The sequence below is a fragment of the Lactuca serriola genome, chromosome 7 (assembly GCF_051521515.1).
Source record: "Lactuca serriola cultivar US96UC23 chromosome 7, Lser_US96UC23_V15, whole genome shotgun sequence".
Lineage (NCBI taxonomy): Eukaryota > Viridiplantae > Streptophyta > Magnoliopsida > Asterales > Asteraceae > Lactuca > Lactuca serriola.
Window position 1 is genome coordinate 89,420,959 of NC_136414.1, and position 23,108 is coordinate 89,444,066.

Consider the following 23,108-nt stretch of genomic DNA (forward strand, 5'->3'; position numbering starts at 1 on the left):
ATTTGCATTTTGAATGGGACTTCAAGAGTTCGGGAAGAGATGTGGGTATTTTTCTTTCATTTGGTCCTCACGTTCGTAGGTGAACTCGGGTACTCGTTTAGCGTTCCAACGAACCTTAACTATGGGAATATATACACGACTTTTTTTCGTTCTATTGATCTCTCGATCCATGATTTCAACTGGTTCTTCCATGAAGTGTAGACTCTCGTTAACTTCAATTTTGTCGAGGGGTATCACGAGAGTCTCGTTGGACAGGCACTTCTTTAGGTTTGACACGTCAAAGGTAGGATGTACTTGATTTAGTTCTTGTGGTAATCGGAGTTTGTACGCCACTAGGCCAATCCTGGCAAGGATTTCGAATGGTCCGATGTACCTTCGGTTTAGTTTCCTACGTTTACCAAAGCGTATCATTCCTTTCCAAGGGGAAACTTTCATTAGTACTCGATCACCGACCTGGAATTCCAAGGGTTTGCATCGTTTATCGGCATAACTCTTCTGTCGATCTCGAGATGCTTTCAGTCTTTCCCGAATTTGAACGATCTTTTCTGTGGTCTCCCTTATGATTTCAGGACCAGTGAGGGTGCTATTAGGGACTTGTCCCCTAGCTAGCTGTGTGTCCCCTACTTCTGCTCAACACATGGGTGATCTGCACTTGCGACCATCAAGAGCTTCAAATGGAGCGACCTTGATGCTAGTGTGATAGTTGTTATTGTAGGAGAATTCGATAAGCGGTAAATGGGTATCCCATGCTTTACCAAAGTCTATTACACAGGCTCTCAACATGTCTTCTAGTGTTTGTATGGTTCGCTCGCTCTGTCTGTCGATTTGTGGATGGTAGGCCGTACTCATGTCAAGTCTAGTCCCCAGGGATTTCTGTAAAGACTGCCAAAACCGTGATGTAAACCTATTATCTCTGTCAGAGATAATGGATATCGGCACACCATGCAGTCGTACAACCTCTTTGATGTATGTTCAAGTCAATTTTTCCATCTTGTCGGTTTCCTTTATTGGCATGAAGTGCGCTGATTTGGTCAATCTGTCTAGGATTACCCATATGGTATCAAGTCTGCCTGATGTCTTAGGTAAATTGGTTATGAAGTCCATGGTTATTCGTTCCCACTTCCACTCCGGTATACCAGGCTGTTGCAGCAATGCTAAGGGTTTTTGGTATTCCACCTTGACGTTGGTGCAAGTCAGACACTTGCCCACATAGGTAGCAATATCGGCTTTCATGTTCGGCCACCAGTACAACTTCTTGAGGTCTAGATACAACTTATTCGAACCTAGATGGATGGAGTATCGAGTCTTGTGTGCTTCGTTCATGACGACGTCCCGGAACCCACCGAACTTCGGTGTCCAGATCTGGTTCATGAGATATCGAGCTCCATCATCCTTGACTTCTAGGTTCTTATCCACCCCTCTTAATGCCTCACCTGCCACATTCTCTGGTTTCAAGGCTTGTAGTTGAGCTTCCTTGATTTGTGTGGTCAGGTGTGAATGGATTCTCATTGTTAATGACTTTACTCGGTGACCCAAATATTCCTTTCTGCTTAAGGCATCAGCCACTATATTGGCCTTGCCTGGATGATAGCGAATTTCTCACTCGTAGTCGTTCAGCAATTCAACCCATCTTCTCTGTCGCATGTTGAGTTCTTTTTGGTTGAGGATATGCTGAAGGCTTTTATGATTGGTGAAGATAGTGCATTTTGTGACGTAGAGATAGTGTCTCCAGATCTTTAGAGAGGCCACTACTGCTCCCAGTTCAAGGTCGTGAGTAGTATAATTAACCTCGTGCGTCTTAAGTTCTCTTGACGCATAAGCGATGACCTTCCTTCTCTGGATGACTCCACATCCAAGACCTTGATTCGAGGCATCACAATACACTACGAAGTCTTCGGTTCCTTTTGGGAGATACAAGATTGGTGCGTTGCACAGGGCTCGTTTCAGCGTTTGGAATGTTGTTTCTTGCTTATCATCCCACTTAAGCATCATACCTTTTTTATTCAAGGTGGTGAGCGGTTTAGCGATCTTGGAGAAGTTTTGGATGAATCTTCGGTAGTATCCAGCAAGCCGTAAGAATTGTCGGATTTCCGTTGGTGTTGTCGGTGTAGTCTAGTTTTCGATCACTTTGAATTTTGAGGGATCCACATGTATCCCTTTTCGCTAACTACATGGCCAAGGAATCCCACTTCTCGGAGCCAAAATCTGCACTTTGAAAGTTTAGCATAAAGCTTCTCAGCTCTTAGAGTCTCCAATACTAGTCGCAGATGCTGGTTGTGTTCTTCTTCGCTTCGTGAATAGACCAAGATATCGTCGATGAATACGATTACGAATTTGTCTAAGAAGGGTCGAAACACTTGGTTCATCAGATCCATGAATATTGCAGGTGTGTTTGTTAGTCCAAAGGGCATCACCACAAATTCGTAATGGCCGTAGCACGTTCTGAAAGCTGTCTTGGGATTATCATCCTCTTAAACTCGCAGTTGATGGTAACCTGCACTCAAATCAATTTTTGAAAAGTAGATTGCTCCCTGAAGTTGGTCGAAGAGGTCGTCGATTCGGGGTAGGGGATATCGGTTCTTGACGGTGAGTTTGTTTAGCTCCCGATAGTCGATGCACATGCGAAAAGATCCATCCTTCTTCTTCACAAATAGGACTGGTGCTCCCCAGGGTGAAAAATTCGGCCTGATGAACCCTTTTCTTAACAATTCGTTCAGTTGACTAGACAGTTTATGTATTTCTGCCGGCACTAGACGGTCTGGACCCTTGGCTACTAGGGTAGCTCCGGGTACCAAGTCGATTCGGAATTCGACTTGTCGCACGAGTGGTACACCTGGAAGATCTTCTGGGAATACATCGGGGAAGTTGCACAGCTCCGGAATGTCTTTGATACCCTTCACCTCTTGTTTCTTATCTACTACGTGGGCTAAGAAGGCGTGGTATTCCTTTCGGAGGTACTTTTGAGCCTTGACGCAAGAAATGATTTGCAGATTTGTACTGGGTTTATCGCCGTAGATAAGAAGAGTTTTGCCATTTGGCAGATTAAGACGAACGACCCTTTCGTAACATTAAATGTCGGCATGATTAGAACTTATCCAATCCATACCGATGATTACGTCGAAACTTTTTATTGTGACCGGCATTAGGTCGACTTTGAATGAATGATTGTCTAGAGTGAGGTTACACCCTGTGTATATATCACTAGTGCACTCTTCCTTTCCGTTTGCTATTTCTAAGACGTATGAATTTTTTAGTGACTGGGGATTTCGTTTAAGTAAATGTTTGTATTGGTGGCTCACAAAACTACTCTCGGCCCCACTATCAAAAAGTATGCATGCATAAGAGTTATTGAGGAGGAACGTACCGGTAACCACCATGGGGTCCTTGAATGCTTCTCCGTGACCTAATGCTAAGACTGTTCCTGCACCCCCAACATTGGGGTTTCGTGTTTTGGGTAGTTTCTTTTAAAGTGCCCTGCCTCTCAACAACCGTAACATGTTTGGCTTGCTCGGTTGTTGGCGACCGGGGCGGATTGGGATGGCACTTTACAAAATTGAGCAGTGTGCCCCTTCTTGTTGTAATTACTGCAGTGCATTTCCCGACAAGCACTGGTGTGGTGGAATTTACACTTGGGAAGAGTTCCAACGTATTGCCTTCGTGGAGCCAGAGTGGAGGGAGTAGTGGCAACATGGATGGCAACAGTTTGCTATTTCTTTGCAGGATCCTACGCCAGTTGCTTCCTTTTATAGTTCCAGAACTTCCTCTTGTTGTTCCCTCCTTTTGCTTGATCGGAGGTGGTTGGCACAGTGACATGGCTGGCCCGATGATTAATGAGTTGCTGTGCCAACTGCTTGGCACTGTCAAAAGTGGTTGGTCTTGAGGCCAGCACACTATCTTGAATCTGGGATGATAGTCCCCAGATATAACGTTCCACCTTCTTGCTTTCCGGTGTAACCATCGCTAGACAGAGGAGCGCTAGATCATTGAATCGGGCGGTGTAAGTTGCAAGGTCAGAGCCCGTCATCTTGAGACTCCACAATTCCTGCTCTAATTTTTTCACCTCACACCTTGGGCAATACTCCTTCAGCATCATAGTTTTCAAGTCTTCCCTACTTAGCGGATTTGCAACGGAGAGTATCAGCAATTTTACGTGGCCGTTCCACCAAGTGAGGGCCCTACCGGAGAAGGTGCAAGCTGCAAATTTGACTTTGTCTGCTTCGGGGGACGCACATATCTCAAAGACGGATTCAGTCCTCTCGAACAAATGCATCAAAGTGATGACACGCCTGCTTCCATTGAAAGAATCGGGTTTGCCATTTGTGAAGTCTTTATAGGAACATTCTCTCGAACGCCCTTAGCTATCTCCTTGAGTAGAGTTGTTAATACCGTTCCCTGTTCTCCTGGCACCATCAGTGCTGATTTGGGACGGAGCAGCTGCCACTACGGCTGTAACCGCAACCTAGAACATAACATGATCATATTGGGGAGGCGGCGGGGGAGGATTTTTTGTGTTCTCTCAGTGCGTCTAGTAGATCAAAGTATTAGAACACCCCATACCTAGGATGGCGGAAACGTTCGGGGGTGGAGGAATTCATGTATTGTATCATAACAATAATTACAATAGTGATCAAAGTAACACAACCAACATAAATATAATTGAAAAAGTTACACCATAGTATGAGTTTACATGTTTCCAAATCAATTACATTATGTTGACAAAACTGAAATGTTTGACGCCTTACGTCCCATCCTCAAAAGCACATGGTTACCTATTTATTGATTTCCTGAGAATACAAGTAGTTTTGAAAGAGTGTCAACAATTAAGTTGGTGAGTTCATAAGCTTTTGAAGGTGATGCAAAAATCATTTTCTTGTAAAAGTGATGTTTGTTCAAGAATGATCCCATATTTTCTAATATAATGCATTGTAGTCTTAAAATTCAAGACCGAAGTGTACAAGTATTTTACCATACTTAAAGAAATTTATGCAAATTTAAATCGACATAAACTCGTTAAATTTGGAAGTAAAACCCGTAAATCTTATGTTTTGTTAATACCACATGTGAGTTATTATCACCATACTATGACTTAGACCACTACTAGAAAAACATCCTTTTACGACGCTCATTGCGTGTCGTAAAATGCTCAGACGACGCGCAAATGCGCGTCAAGAAAGGCCCTGTCATAAAGAGAGACGACGCGCATTTACGACGCGTATCAAGGAAGACCCTGTCATAAAGGAAGACAACACGCATTTGGGTGTCGTAACCTTACGACGCGCGTGTTTATGACACGCATTGCGTACCAAGGAAGCCCTTGTCAAGAAAGGCCATGTCATAAATTAATACGACACACATTTTTGCGTATCGTAATTTTAATTTTTTTTTAAAAAAAAATTTTATTTATAGATTTTCTGAATTTCAAATTAAATTTGCATATCATGTCTCATAATAGAAAATAAAATACCATATACAAAAAATACAATACATTTCACAAAAGTTAATGTCATACAAATAATCATTCCAATAGTATACAAATGTAACATTTCAACATTTTTTATATAATTAACTAAATTATTAGCCAAAATTCCTAAAATACCAACATACTTTTCTATGAAGAGCATTAACACTATTCTTTTCCATCAAAAACTTCAAAACCTGCATAATTAAATTAATGTGTAATCAGCTACAGAAATTTGTGTGAGCATATGGATAATTCTCTATAAACACCACATAGAGGTATATAAGTGAAGTCAGAAGTCAGAACTGTAAATAAGGCTAAAGATGCAGCAACTCACATTGAAAAAGTTGACTGATAACACTCTGGAACCGTTCTTACATCATTAGTAGAGGAGCAGGGGAAAAACGGGAATTGAGGACAAAATGATGTCGTTCCTGTTTCAGGGAAAATACCACCAGTTGGACTGATAAGGTGACAGAAGGTCCATAAATATGAATTTTTAAAACAAAAAATGATTAGTTTTTAACATTTTTTTATAGAAATCCACACGTGTTGATTTTCTCTCCAATCACCATGTAATAATTGCTACTTATATGGTGCATTAAGATACACAAATTGATTTCTTTTTCTATAAGACTTTAGAAATGTTATAGAAAAGTTGTATTCAGCTACAAATCATTCTAAAAGTTCGTATCACAAGAATGATCAGAAACAAATGTGAGTGTCATATTGTGAGATATTTTTATCCAATTTTCTTATGTTTTCTGGTTAATAATTTAGTGTGTAAAATCTTTCAGGTATTTATACATATATGCATTAAGAAGACCGAAATAAACATAAAAAAATCTTAATGTTATAATGTATTACCCACCATATACTACACCATGTACCATTAATTGAAATTCATTTGTAAGAAACTACCCTGAAGCAGCAATCTGCAGATACAAACATTTAATAACATAAATAGAATAGAGATTCTTCATTTTTTATTGTTTTAGCCACTTAGGTATTTTCTGTAGTGATCGAACACTTATATGTTTTATGATGATGAAAAAAACATTATTTTATTTCGTTTACCTCATTTTGGAAGGGTTATCTACAGGAAAAAAACAACGTATACTCATTTTTTTTAATTTAGCCACCAAACTATTATGTAGCTATTGATTTTTATAAAGTATACTTTTTTTATCAATTTCATTTTACTAAATTTATAAAATATATATTCTTTTACCTTATTTACATGCATGTGTACTTGTTCTCTGTACGTCTTCTTCAGGTCCACAATATTAGCACAAAGCTCTCCCAGCAACATACAAGCAAAATTACCATGAAACCAATCAGTTATTCCGTTTGTTACTAAGATAAAACAAACTAGTGATAATAAAATAAGTAAACAAACAAAATAAGATATAACTACCAAGATGATACTAGTTATATGAAAACACCAAAACTACCCTTAATAAATCAAGGGTGAAAACGTAATTTTACCTCCTCATCTCTTTCACCCATCAACTACAGTACATCAGAGTGCCTTTGTCTTAATGCTTCTAGTTCTGCTTTTAGGCCATACAACATACACTTTTGACCATAATTTTTCACACTGCACCAAAAAAAAGCATATGAGATCAAAGGGTAATATAGACATTTATCATCCAAAATGTATAACATAATGAAAAGAAAGGAAACTCTACCTCCTCTATCAATTTAACCAACGCCTCAGCAAGAGAGTCGTGAATGGATTCCATGGATGCCTGAATGCTACAAATTAATACAAAACCCTTTATTTCATTGTTGTCCCTATTTTTCACCAATCTTACCTGTATAATGATGGAGACATAAATTAACATATTTTTCATCAATTGATATAGCACATGCGTAACAAAGATTCACCAAATAGCACCCAAAATGTATTAGCACTTCTGTTAAAAGAATGTTAAAAGTTTTAGTAATCAGTTAATCATCACATCGCCTTCTTCTTTACCCTTATGCACATGAATGGCCACCTTGACACAAATCTCAATTATTTGAACAGGGACATCATATTGAAGGGTATCCTTCCTGTGTTCAACAATAAAAAATAGAGACATTATAAATATTTTGCATGAGATACAATCTTGTATAATTTATAGAAATGAGAAAGCTAGTTCAAATAAAAATCTGACCTGATAACATTTTCAAATTGTTGGAGGGTTACAAATGAAAATCGGACATGATAAGCTAGTTCTCTGGTGTGGCAAAGGACATGTGCAGCAACTTGACTTGCTACAGGATCGATTTACTGTAGTGTAGAGAGAACAAAAACATTAGTTTTCCCCATTCCAGACTTGGCTTGACAGATGACATCCATTCCTAAGATAGCCTGTGGTATGCACATGAATGTCCAACTTGACACAAAAACATGTAATCAATATGGTTATAAATTTTTTTTATATAATCTATATAGATACAAGCTTACCTTTATGATGGCTATTGGGACATGAATGGCCACCTTGACACAAAGAAATAGCTTTCAAGTCCCTCCACAAACTGTAATCTAGTTAATAGAGAATCATTGATGCATCCTGGTGCACCTGATACACATATGAGATACCTAAACATTAGCTTGCTCAAAAGTATTTAGTATTTACTACTCCCTCATGTGAAAAAATTAAAAGATGTAAATATGAGACAGATGCAAAAAACACACATACTTGGTTTCAGGGATAATCTCTTCTTGGGTTTCTTAACCACGCATAAAAATATTCTTTAAAATCATTTATGCAAAACAGCAGTTAATAATAATGGGTCATACCTTGGAAAGGGGTTGCGATGGTTATCCACTTATTCACATACTTTCCAGGAGAAAAAACATGATTGTGAGTCCTAATTTACCTCAAATTGAAGAGAAACAAAGAGACATTAAGTACCTCATCAGCACCATCAGTTATTTTTGATCCAACAATAAGTGATAACATATGCAAGCCGCTAAAATGAAACCTAAATCATAACGATCCTCTATAAAAAGATAGAAATAGATATAGTAGATATATAATTGAAACCCTCCTCGACTAGAAAATTTACCTCTCCATGCCCTAAAATGATTGAAAATGATAGTGAAGCGAGTACTCTATGACTACATTCATAATCATCACGGAAGATTGAGGTATCCATAAAATATGAAACGGAAAGGTCATTTTTTACAGAAAACTCGCCAATCAGATGACGAATCTAACAAACACAGGAAGGAGAAGTGTGGTGAACCAGAGAGAAGACGAAGGGTGGTGGGTGCCTGGGTGGTTGTCGAGCAGTATGGGGTAGTGAGAGAGAGAGAGAGAGAGAGATAGAGAGAGAGAGAGAGAGACTTGTAGATTAAGACCATGGCGGATGAGGCATTTTATCAAACATGTTGTGTGCATCATCGATTCTTCCCCAGTTGCTGTATAAGTTGATTTTCCGATTTCTATTTCTCTTTCTCCCATTCTAGTCTCCGACTTTTTGTTGCTGTGATAGAGAGTTTCCTTCCATCATTGGGATTTGAGTACAGTAGTATTAGCATAGGTAGGCAATGTTAGAGGTGGGAGAGGATGGTGGTGGGCAACATGCGAACTGTTTAGAGTTAAAGAGGAAGCGATAGTATGTCCAAAGAGCAGCGGAGAAGGGAAAGTCATCGGTGTTGGTGAAGGAGTTTTTGGAAACCGATGAGATGTGAAAAAGAGAGGATTCAGTGGAGGGTGAAAAAGCAGCCGACTGAGGTGGTGGCTCATACAGTGATGGGCTGAGGACGCAAAGCCGACATCGGACGATGGTTGTCGAGTGAATAGGTGAAGATAATGATTGATCGTTATTACGATTTAAGTGAAATATGCAAAGCTTTGGGAGATCTCTGTGAAATCACAGTTTCGGTTTTAGGTTAGAGAGAGAGAAAGGAAGATGAAGACCTAGGTTTCTTTCTTGCTGATTGGAAACGGAGGGGGTTTTAATTTTTCACACAGGGGGGTTTTTAATTTTTGGGGATTTCATTTCCCACTCAAAATGCGTGTTTCATTAAAAAATATAAAGCGACATCCTTACATGACACACATTTTACAATAGGCGTCCTCCGTATTTTTTTTTTCTTTTCTAACAATGATTTCAGGGCACACACAAATACGCGTCCTCTATCTTTCAAATTTTATAAGAGATGGCATTTATTTTAGGACGCATGTTTTTGCGAATCGTAAATCACTGCGCGTCATTAAAGGCTGTTTTTCTAGTAGTGGACGGCCTCGTAATATGACGTTCTTCAGGTGTCGCAAGTTAAAAAACACTTATCACCCCAGACCTGCCGGTCTAGCTGTTGCATGCAGCTCAGGTGTGGGTTTGTCAGAACCAATATAAATCTATACACAACTATCATGTTCTCCCTACAAGAGACTCTGGTTACAATTTACACGACTTTTGATTTCGTTACATTAGATGTAATGCGAAGCGAATGTCTCACAAATTTATTCAATAACGGATTCACGTGAACAAAACTGAAAACCCTTTGTGATGAGTTTGAAATGTAATTGAACATAAACTATACCTACTATAGTTTAACAAAACTATTTGTAAGGTATATGAAACATAAACTATACCTATTATACTTTATCCAAAACGTTTGTAATGAAAATGAACCCCATTTTATGTGAGTCGAATGTATAGCAAAATCATAACTATGTGTATCATGCGTTATCTTGTATTATTTGTAATGACAAAGGACTCTTACCAATCAGTGAGTATTTTCTATTATATAATTATACCCCAATGGAAAACATTGGTAAAACATGAAATCATCAAAGATTAACACTTTTCTCAACTTGTTACAAAGTGTGATGAAAGTTGTAAGCTCTTAACTTGTTTTTAACATTTCTGCGTTGTTTTGGAAAAATCACAAAAAAATCATATGAAGTCGAAAACTAAATCCGCAAACTCTTAGAGTCTAGAAAATTTGTTTAGTTTGTTCATAAATTTTATTGTGATTTTTAGATGTCTCTAACTTGTGTGAAAATGTCCATATTCACGGACTGGTCTGAATTCATAGCTACAGTGATATTCAGTTTTGCAAAAATCACCATAAATTGTAGAAAAATCGTATGGACATTTGCAAGTAGTCATTTTAAAGGTATAACCCTGAAATATTTGCATCTAATACAGGTTTGAAAACTAAAATGTTTATGTTTCCCAAAACAGTCTGTGAATGAACATTAACATTTCTGCTCAAAGCTGATGTTTGAGTTTAGTTGTGTTCTTGGTATTTTAACTTGTATCCCCCCTAAAAACTTAATAAAAAACATGAAAATATAGGGATTTCAACTCACCTTGTGTGGTCTTAGTGGATGGATGTTGAAGAAAAGAAGTGTTCTACTTGAGAACACTAAAAAGATGCCTTGAAGGTTCGAAGATCTAACATGAATGTGATGATGTTTGTGTAAGATATCTATGATTTGAGTAGAAGGAAGTGAAATAATCTTATGGAGGATGATAATACATACCAAAAGTAGAAGAAAAGCTCCGAGAATGGCCTTGAATCTCGAAATTTAAAGAGAGAATTGAGAGAGAAAGGTTTTTGTCTTTTGGAGGAAAAATGAGTGAAATGAGAGAAATGTAAGGAGAGATAATGATTCTACCTTTTGTTCAAGTGTGTGGCTGGAAGGAAATGATGGGAAGGACGATGGAAGTGACTAGGTATGGTGGAAGGAAAAAGGTTGGTCATGAAGTGGGCATGGGGTGGTTGCTTGTGTCATACACTAAAGCAAAGTCAACACTCCACCAATAATATCCCACCCACTCTTCTTGGATAAGGATTGTACCCCAAAACATTATTAATTATGAAATAAGGGTTCTATAAGTTAAAATATGATTTTGGGTGAAAACACCACGTTAAAATAATTAAAATCAGGCTTAGAACGTAAAACTCGTCGAGAACCAGGAAGAAAAGTTGAATCTGTGAGGCTTCTCGCATAGGGGACCGAAGGTGCGTGGGTTCGGCCCTGAGAAGGCTGGAATCGAAGGCGAAATGGAGTGAAGGTAGAAGGAGCGAAGGCGAAGGGGGGGGGGGTTCGGTCCGAAGGGACCTTCGGGTTCGGCTCGTAGGCAGCTTCAGGTTCGGTTCAATAGGGCTTCGGGTTCGGTCCTGAGGCTTCGGTTCTCAGCAGCTTCGGTCCCAATAGGGGACCTTCGACCCTTAGAGAGTTCGCCCCTAAAGAGTGGGTTTCGGGTCCTTAAGGGATTTCACCCGTTTTTACCCCGTTTCAAGCGGTTTTTGACCCGGTTAAGGGTCAGGATGACCCGAATGATTGCAAAACGTTAAAGGAACTTTTTGAGAGATATTCGGGAGAGATTTTTAATAGAGAGTTAGAGTGAAAGAGATCGGGAGAGGCTTCTTTTGGGACCTTTTTCAGTGTTTGGCTTCGCAACGCAAGGTCCATAAACCCGGTTAAGCCATGTTTAAGGATCTTACACACTCCCGATGAGTATGCAATATTGTTTTATCGCTTTGGTTCATTACTTACCATAGTTTTAGGTTAAGGAAATCTAGATATACGAATTTTTCAATTGTTGATTTCTCATTAGAATGGCGAGTTCTATAATAATTACTTAACGTAAACCCTAGTATATAAGGGTTAACTGAGTTGACCGGTTTGACTTGTTGACTTTGTTTGACTTCTACTTGACTAGAATTTGACGGTTGTCACAATCTTGGTCACTAGTGAGAAGGACTCATCATAGTCAACTCAAGGGGTTTGAGTAAAGCCTTTCACAACCAGCCGTATCGGTCTTCTTCTTGAATATCCACTTGCACCAGACCGTCTTACGTCCCGGTACATTGTCAACCAAGTTCCAAACTTGATTGTCATACATGGACTGGTCTCTTTGTCCATTACCTCTTTCCATTTTGCAGACTCTGAGCTTGCCATGGTATCCTTGTAGTTGTTAGGTTCATCCAATTTTATCAGTGTACTATCACTGATAAACACATCACACTCAACATTTATATGGAAACCATACAACACAGGTGGAACACTAACTCTATTGGAGCATCTTAGAGGTAAGGACTCATCAACTGGTTATACAAGAATCTCTTCCTCAAGTTGAGTGCTAGTGTTAGAGGTTCCTTCATCGGTTGAATCTTAAAGCTCTTCAAGATCAATTTTCCTCCCACTGTCCTCTTGGTATATGAGTTCTCTCTCGTGGGAAACCCCTCTCATTGCTACGAATAACACGTTGTGACTTGGTCTGTTGAAAAGACATACAAAAGATTTTTGTGGGTAGCCAATGAAAATATAACGCTCACTAAGAGGTTCAAGCTTGTCATGAGTCTCTCGTATTACAAAAGTCTCGCAACGCCAAACCGTGATATGTGCCAACGAGGGAACCTTCCCTGTCCACATCTCGTGAGATGTTTTGACAACCTTCTTAGTTGGGACTAAATTAGGGATATGGGCAGCAGTCTCTAAGGCATACCCCCAAAACGAGATAGGTAACAAAGCTCGACTCATCATGGAATGGACCATGTCCAATAAGGTTCGATTGCACCTCTCAGCCACACGATTGATCTGAGGTGTCCTAGGCGGCTTTAATTGAGAAACAATTCCACATTCCTTAAGATAGCCATGGAACTCGATACTAAGATACTCATCACCCCTATCGGATCTTAGCATCTTTATCTTCTTGCCCAATTGATTCTTCCCTTCTTTTTTAAACTCTTTGAACTTTCCAAAAGTTTCCAACTTTTTCTTAATTAAGTAGATATACCCATATCTGCTATAATCGTCGGTGAACATAACATAGAAGTGGTTAGCATCCCTTGTGGTGGATCTGAAGGGCCTACACACATCGGTGTGTGATAGATCTAACAATCCCTCACCTTTTTCACAAGTTCCAGTGAAAGGTGATTTAGTCATGTTTTGAAGTAAAAAAGATTTGCATGTGTCATCCGACTTTAGGTCAAATGATTCCAAGACTGCATACTTTTGGATTTGGGCTATTTGCTTCTTGTTGACATGTCCAAGACGATAATGCCACAAGCATGCCTTGTCTAAACCATTAGACGAATCGATATGCAACATATTATTTCCTAAGTTGTCTACAACCATCAGAGTTTCATATACACCATTACAAGTCAAAATCTTCAAAATATAAAGTACCATTATAGAAAGCATTAATGGAACCAACTTCGTTATGAAATTAAAATCTAAAACCTTTTCTGTACAAACCATGAAAAGAAATAATATTCTTCGTCATCTCTGACGAGTAGGAACAATCTTTCAAGTTTAATCCTAACCCACTACTAATTACTAAAGAATAAATCCTAATCTTGGTGACAGGCGATGATTTCTTATTCCCCATTATCAGGTTCATCTTCCCATGCTCCACATCCCTACTTCTTCTTAGCCCCTGCAAATCAGAACAAATGTGAAAACCACATCCTGTATCAAGGACCCAAGAACTAGCATGTGATGAGTTATATGATTGAATAATATAAATACCTGCAAATGAGGGCTTTATCTTCTCGTCCTTGATGTCCTGCAAGTATTTCGGATAGCTTTGTTTCCAAGGCCCCGTGTCGTTACAGTAGAAGCACGTTGCTTCTTTAGGATCGAATGAGGGAGTGGCAGAACCGGCTTTACCTTTGGATCCATTTGAAGGGGATCCATCATGGGACTTTTCATTGTGTCTCTTAGAGGGAGCTTTCCTCTTATTCCCTTTTCTATTTCCTATAGCGAGGACAGGGGAAACAACAGCAGTGGCGGACTCGACAGCTTTGCCTTTAAGTCCACTTTCGGCAGTTCTCAACAATCCTGCAAGTTTGCTCAAGGTGATTAACTCTTTGTTCATATGATAAGTTATCTTGAATTCATCATAACAAGGAGGTTAGTCGCCAACTATTCATCAAAGTTGACATTCAACTTGAGCAGATGATCCACATACCTTTGCATCCTTTTCAAGTGGCTCGTGATGGACTCTTCATCTTTCATCTTGGATGTTATTAAGGAGGCGACAATCCGGTACCTTTCCTGACGCATGCTTTGATGGTACTTTTCCATCTAATATTGGCACATCTTGTAAGGCTAGTAGTCCTTGTAGAACCGCTGGATCTCAGGAGTCATAGTGGCTACCATTATACATGACACCTTCGTCGTGTTTTTTTTCGTAAGCCCTCTTCTCAGCTATTTCTTCAGCAGAAGCTTTGGTTTCATCTATCTCTTTGACATTCTCATTGAGGATGTATTCTTTCTCCTCGTATAGAAGGTCCATGCGAATGTTGTGGATCCAATCATTGAAATTGGACCCATCAAAAGTGACCCTCCAATAAATGTTCAAAGAGAAAAGGAGCTTGAGTAGTTTGAGTTCGAGCCAGAAGCGTTGTTTAAGCCAGACATCTGAAAAAGAAAAAGAAAAAAGTTAAGATTAGATAAGCAATCTTTAATGTAACACCCAAATGAAATATTAAGGCTAGGACCCAACACTATCAATCACAATTACGAAGAGGGATGTCGTAATCCAATTGCAAATTATATGAAGGTAGGTAAATGACGATTTACCAATTCCAACCACAAAAAACGAAATGAACGATTAGGTTTTAAATGAAATGAAATTCCTAGATTCTTTTCAGATTCATTGAACTTTTCAATGGCATGTTTAATCTCGATTATGCCCTTTATGTTTGTGACTAGGATACCGAGGATCACAAATAAGGTCTGAAGAACCATGCAAATTAGCTTGGAACTCTCGATGTCATTTACCACCTAATCAATGTGTCGGTTAACCACACACGCTCCATTGATATATGGTAATTCTCGAGCTAGCCTTTGCCATCCTTATTAGTCCAAGTTAGTGTGCCGGTTAACCACACACGCTCCACTAACGACTTGGCAAGGTGCACAGTGCAATTTCATGGAATAACATCACTTTCACATTTTCCTAAAGTAACTAAGACTGGGAATTTATGAAAAAACATTTAGTTACTTTATAATATTCATTATACTTATTAATGAGGAATTAGTTTCGTATCCTACACGTTTGGCTAACGACCCTCCACCAATCAAGGAAGCGGTGGGCGAGAGTGGACACCCATTCAACCGCCATTTTATAGGCAGTTTCCTTATACCCCTTTATAGATCGGCTTCATTAATGAGGCCTACTAACTTTAAGACTGACTCATCTTATACATACATACATATATATATATATATACATATATATATATATATATATATACATATATATATATATATACACACACACACACACACATATATATATATATATATATATATATATTAATCCTTTAATAATATAATAGTATAAGCGTTGTATTTTAAACTTTTAAAACACTAGGGTTTTAGAATTTAATATTTAAAAATTAAAACTTTTAATAAAATTTAAAATTCCAAAACTTGAGGGCATGTTTTGAAACTATCCAAAACTTCTAGATCAAATTTTAAATAATTAAAGTAATCACATAATTTTGGACATTATCTAAAATTTGACCATTATCCTTTAATTAGATGAGGATATTCATTACCATAACACAAAATTTGAATTTTAACAGTTAAAACAATTTAAGGTAATGGACTCGTTGAGCATGCCCAACTCATCGAGTCCATCTTAGGACTCGTCGAGTTCTGCAGTCAGAGACGAAAAACCGATTTTTTTCCCAGCTTTGGAAAATCACAATTGCATCAAATATAACAGAAAGAACACCCTAAGCTCTGATATCATTGATGAGTTTTGAGCATTACAACATTCATATGGTGCACATGCAACCTTAACTGCTTTGGATCTAGGTTTTTCTCAAGTTATACATGCAAATCAATTTTCCAAAGCAAGAACCCTAATCTAGCGTACAATTTTCGAATTTAACAAATAAACTAGGGTTAGAAGAAACCTTTCTTGTTGATAGCTTGATCTTGACCTTCAAGAGCTTAGTGCCTCAATTGCTGCACCTCTAATGGAGTCCTAACGCATTAAAATGAGGTCCCTTGAGCTAGTTTGGTCCCTTGTTCTCTATGGGAGGTCTTAATAGATTAAGACCATGTATTAGACGTTAAAAATGTTAAAGTTTGAGACTTTATGATTTGGGAGGTTTTTTGAGTCATGGATATGAAGTTTGAGCTTAGGTACTTAATCTATTAAGCACTTATAAGGATTTTAAGGCAAACGAGGGTACGCACCTCATAAGTCGATGTACGCCTCGTGTACTGAGTCAACCATCCTGGTGGTGGTCAATGCGAGGCGAGGTACGCCCAACGTAGCAAAAGGGTACGTCCGTGTACGCCTATGTTGAGTTTCGAACTTTGGGCTTCGAGTTCGACCATCTGTTTTGGAGTTGATTCTTGGGCCCTAGTGGACTATCAAGATAAGTGTGTTTTGGGCGAACTAGAGGACCAAAACTTGCATAAGGCCTAATAAGGAGTTGTGCCCAATTTGGAAAATTGGGCCAAGTGTGGACCTTGAGGTAATTTTATCCTTTTAGGATCAAGATTCAGGTTTGGTATGCATTGGGTTGTGTTGGGCCATCTGGGATTTTATGGTTTGGGCTTTTGGCTTGCTGGATCTTCTTGAGTGAAGGCCCAATTTGGAAAATTAGGCCATATTTGGACTTAAGAAGTTTATTTGGATATTGGGACTTTTGTTATCTAGTTTGGGCCTTAGCTTTGGGCCAAGCTTGAGGAAGGGTAAAAAGGTCATTTACCCAGAATTGGACTCGAATTATGAGTCAGCGACTAGATGTTGATGGATTGTATTTTTGGTATTTGTTAGCACATGGGTGATGGCGGATCTGTAGCTAGAGGTTATTCATGGAGTCAACTATTGATGGGGTGTTGTCTTGATATGGTGGTTCAGAATCTGGCAGTCAGGGATCGTATGTGTGATCGACAGTACGAGGTGAATTTTCCTCACTCTACTTCCGGGTCAAAGGCACTAAGGACGACCCATTGGTTTGATAACCTGATATTGTTGATATGTTGAGTATGATATAGTTATGCATGCTAGTATTGTTATGCTTGTCTGGTAGATCTGTAGGACCACCTGTGAGTTGCTTGGTTATGTGTTTATGATATTATCTGCTATATGACGACAGATTGTTTGGATGGGTTGAGGTAGTACTGTTTCGTACCATACCCAACAAACCTTGGAGCATTCCATATAAGAGTTAAGGGCCAGGTAGGGCATGCTAGACTCATATTGAGGGCTCAATAGCATTCCAAATACGAGCTGAGGACCCAGTTGGTATGCCAGACTCGTACTTAGGGCTTGAGGGTATTGGAGCAATCTAGATATGAGGTGAGGGACAGGAAGGGCATAAAAGACACATATTGAGGGATCATGGGCATTCCAGATACGAGCTGTGGGCCGGGTAGGGCATGCCATAATCATACTAAGGGCCGGGGAGCAAGCCAGACAGAAGCTGTAGGCCAACGGGTCAAGCCAAACTTATGATGTGGGCTCAGGGGTAATCCAGTATGTTAGTTTTGGACCCATTGCATGCTGTCATTTTGTATATGTGCTATTGTATTTTTATTGGTACTTTGGGGGAACTCACTAAGCTTCGTGGTTACAGTTTTGGTTTATAGTTTCATGTACTTCAGTGGATCGTGGCAAGGTGAAGGCATGACCGTACACATCCTCGCGTTTTTGGAACTTATGGTTTCTAGGAAACTTTGATAACTTTATTGTTTTGAAAACTATGTGTAAATGATTCTAGTTTTAAATAACGGGTTTGGAAACAACGGTTTTGTGAACACTTTTTAAATAAATGGGTTGTTTTGAAAAGTTTAAATTTTATTGAAATTTTATGGATGTTACAAGTTGGTATCAGAGCCTTGGTTTGAGTGAATTGGAGGAACACTCATGTGAATCTATTCTCAAACTACGGAAAAACATTTTCAAAATGATGTTCTAATAGTTTTCAAAAATACTTAAGGAGGATATGATGTGTAATATATGTCGTAGCCAATAAGTTGACCCCAAAGTACCTTACTATTATTTGATATTGTGATATGTTAGAACAACATGATAGTGATAGGCTAAGGATCTTCAGGAATTGCATGATTATATGACGCCTGATAGCCTAGGATTCCCCTTTATATGAAACTGACATCATTACTGTAGTTGCTTAGTGTGTGCATCATGGTTATATATAACTAAGATCTTATAGCCTGAGAATATTTGGTTTGGCCTGATTTCCTGTTCTTGTTTGATGAAGGGCTTAGGGTAGGATCATATATTCAAATGTCTATAGGGTCCAGTGTTATGTATGGCTAGCATACAGGAGTGTTGCAGGGTTGGTGCAAGTTTCGTGGATGAGTCATATGAGGTCAGCCAGCCAGTCGTGTTATTGGATGAGGTAGCGGTGGTTTACCTGGTTTGGACGCGGCTCATAGTAGGTTGGCATAAGGAAGGATTAGCCACTGTTGAGAGAGTGAGGGCAGGGCGAAGATGCGTGCGAGATGTTGGGAGTCTGAGATCGAGGATTTCATAGGAGAATCTGGCTGGTCTTATTGCTTTTGGTGTCAGTATGCTCCACTGCACGAATGTTGCTTACTTTGTGCTTTATGGAACTCATGAGTGATGTGAGTTAGCTATTAAGTGAATATGTCGAGTCACATGTGAAAAAGGTTGGATACTCTCAGAGTGACAGATTTGACCCTGCTGCACAACTTTTGTCTGAGTTCAACCGTTATAGGGATGAGTCTGTTACTCGAAGGATTATCTGAGCTTTATCGCATGAGATTGTATTCATGGAATGGCTAATTGACATTGCGAGGAGTTATTTAGCAGCTGATGGCAGAGAAGTGTGGAATCCTAGGATAGCCTAGGGAGCCCTTTAGTGTGGTTGTTTCGTTGTTAAGTAGGATTCAGGAATATTGTGACTACGTCATAGAGGACCCGAGATAATTCTTGAGGAAAGTATGGATAGGTGTGGAAGGTAGTATTGGACCCGTACTACTGAAAGCACATGACCCATACTCTATTCAAGGAAGATTTTGGGAAATCTAGGGGCTGGTCAGGAAAAAAAAGCACGGTTAGATACCATGGTTCAAAGTAGTGGTTTGGTAATTGTTGATGTTTTGGCTTGGGATGCTTAGGCGATGATGCGTTTTGTGTTTATTCAGGCTATGTGGCGAAATTGATGTGGCTGGAATGGTTCAGAATCAGATGAGTATGTTAATTGGAAGTCTCGAGGGTTATGTTAGGGGTCGTGTATCGAGCCTCGAGTAAGGGGGAAGGAGTGGTTATTATGAACTATTTGGAATTGCATCTGGAATTTAAGTGTTGGATTGTCGTTATCTACGACAACGATTTTTTTATGCCTTCGATTTTCCGAGTTAGAGGGAGTGGGCAGTCTTTTCACCTCCTGAGTTAGATGGGATTCTCATCATGAGGTATGTTGGTCACGGTGGTTGGGAATAGCATGTCTGCCCTGGTGTGCACAAGTGTTTTGATGCGGCACGAGTATCTTAGCAATGTGAGCAAGATCCGTATTCTTGGGAGATGGGAAGGCCAGGTGCCGGATCTTCATTGAGATTGCAAGCAAGGAAGGTGTGTGTGGGTCATAAATTGTGTTGGATTAGGTGTCGAAGCCCATAACTATAATTTGTATGTACTTGAACCGATAGTAGCATGGTCCTTTTGGGTTGCATTCACCAGAGCAATTTGATAGGATGAATATTTGAGAAAGAGGTTATTTGTGATTTATTAATATATTATAAGAATAATATATTAATTGAGAATTAATATCATTTAATTGGTATTCTTCAAGAATTAATTTGGAATTAATTTAGTGATCAAAAGAGACTGATTAAATTAACAGGGATTGATTAAGTAAAGCACTAATAAATATAGTTTGGGTTAATGATCCATGTTGATTAAGATGGACTAATTTTATGTGGCAGTCCAAGAAGAGTTAGTCCAAAGGGCTTATCATATGGATTATTGCACTATAGGCCCAAGGAAGTGAATTAGGGTTTACAAGTGAAACCCTAGGAATTCCATACTATAAATGTAATCTCTAGCATCACCAAAAAGGTGCCTAAGAGTTCCAAGATGAACCCTAGTCGTTTTGGTGCCTCCTAGCCTCTCTATCATTATTCTCCATTTGCTTTTAGTGTTTTGTGACTGCATTAGAGGCATCACATTTGAGGTTCTAAGCTCTTGAAATGTCAAGTTCTACAGGTGACAACAAAGGGCTTATCATATGGATTATTGCACTACAGGCCCAAGGATGTGAATTAGGGTTTACAAGTGAAACCCTAGGAATTCCATACTATAAATGTAACCCCTAGCATCACCAAAAAGGTGCCTAAGATTTCCAAGATGAACCCTAGTCGTTTCGGTGCCTCCTAGCCTCTCTCTCATTATTCTCCATTTGCTTTTGGTGTTTTATGACTCCATTACAGGCATCACATTTGACATTCTAAGCTCTTGAAATGTCAAGTTCTACAAGCGACAACAAAGAGGTAATCATCTTACATGTTTTTATGTTTCAAATATCAATGTTGTATGCTAGTTAGGCTTCATGCTTTGGAAAATGAAAATTGCATGTACAACGAGAGGAAACTTAGATCCAAAGCATTTGGGTTGTATGTAGACCATAGGGATGTTATAGTGCTCAAAACCCATCAGTGGTATCAGATCCTAGGGTGTTTTCTATTATATTGATGCAATTCTTTGATTTTCAAAGCTGGAAAAATGACATTTTTGGCCACTGACTGCTGGACTCGTCGAGTCACATAAGGGAACTCGATAAGTTGGATCATATGTGTTGAAGTTGTTGAGTCCATGCCATGAACTCGACGAGTAGGATCCCATGTTTGTAGATTTTCGAGTTTTTTGGCCAGTTTTGGATTAAGATCATTACCACAAACCGTTTTGAATGATAAAATTTGATTTTTCTGATAAGGTAATTATTATCCTCATCCAAATTGAATGATGATTGTCAATTTTTAAGATAATTATTTGATTTTGTGAATGCTAATTATTTGTAGAATTGGATTTGAATCATCTTGCTATATGAAATTAGATTAGGTCAATTTTGTGATATAATTAATTATATGCTTAATTTAATTGTAATCAAATTGACCCAAGAGAGTTTTGACAAGTTTCAAAACTTGCCCTCATGTTTTGGAATTTGATAAATCTTATTTATGGAACTTTAAATTCTAAGTTATGGAATTCAAAAAGTTTTGAAGAGTTTCAAAACTTGCTCTCAAGTTTTGGAACTTGAAAAGTCTCATTTATGAAACATTAAATCTCAAAATCCTAGTAATTTGAAAAGGTTAAAAAGATACATCTCTTGGTTTTGTAACTTAAAATTTAATTAAGTAGCCTTAATTGTGAAATGTTAAATTTAGAACCTTGATATTTTGAATAGTTCAAATTACACCCTTATGGTTTTATTAAATTAATTAAGTGGTTAATTAAAAGAGAGAATTAATAAATCCATAATGCCATGGTTTATGTTTAATTAAATTAAATGTCCAATTTATTAATAGATTAAACCACTTAGTATTTTAAATGTGTAAAATACACCTTTATACTATATAAAATGAAAAGTCTAATATATTATATATGTATAAGTTGAAAGTCAGTCTTACCGTTAGTTGGCCCTATTCATGAAGCTGGTCTATAAGGGGTGTTTAAGTAAGCAGCCTGTAAAATGACCGCCATTGGGTATACACTCTTACCCATTGCACCTTTGACCAGTGGAGGGTCGTTAGCCGAACGAGTTTGATAGGACACTAAAATCCTCATTAAAAGTATAATGAAATATAAAGTAACTAAACAGTTTATAAATTCCCAATCTTAGTTACTTTAGGAAAAATGTGAATTTGATGCTAACCTATGAAATTGCACATTGCACCTTATTGGTCATCAGTGGAGTGTGTCTGGTTAACCGACACACTAATATTTGACTAATGAAGGATGAAAATGGGTAGCTTGTAGGTTATCATAGATCAATGAAGCGTGTGTAGCTAACCGACACATTGATTAGGTGGTAAATAACTTCGAGAGTACCGAGCTAATTTGCATGGTTATTCACACCTTGTTTGTGAGCCTCGGTATCCCAGTTACAAAGTTGAAGGGCATAATCGAGATTAAACATGCCATTGAAAAATTGAATGAATCTCAATTTCATTTAAAAACCTAATTCTTTTATATATTCGTTTTCATGATGGAATTGGTAAATCGTCATTTACCTACCGACAAATAGTTTGCAATTGGATTACGACATCCCTCTTCCGAATTGTAAATTATTCTGTCGGGTCCTAGCCTTAATATTTCATTTGGGTGTTATATTAAGGATTGAATCAACTAACTTGAATTTCTCCCCTTCTAGATGTCTAGTTTTGACAACTATGGTCTACCTTATCCTTTTGGAAAAAGCTTTCCTCATGAAGATTATGTTCCACATTTCGATCGAGGAACTAGAAATCATTCTTCACTTCCTCCACCTCCTCAATTAATTCTCCCTAACCCATATGTTCGTCAACTTGAAATTTCAAGGTCACTAAAGCCCTATTGGCCAATAAACATGAAGATGGAAAGTTTGTATGTGCACACGTCTTGGAGATGAAGTTGCATATTGACAAGTTGGGAATGTTGGGTGTCGCTTTCCCGAGGAAGTTGGTTGTTGACTTGG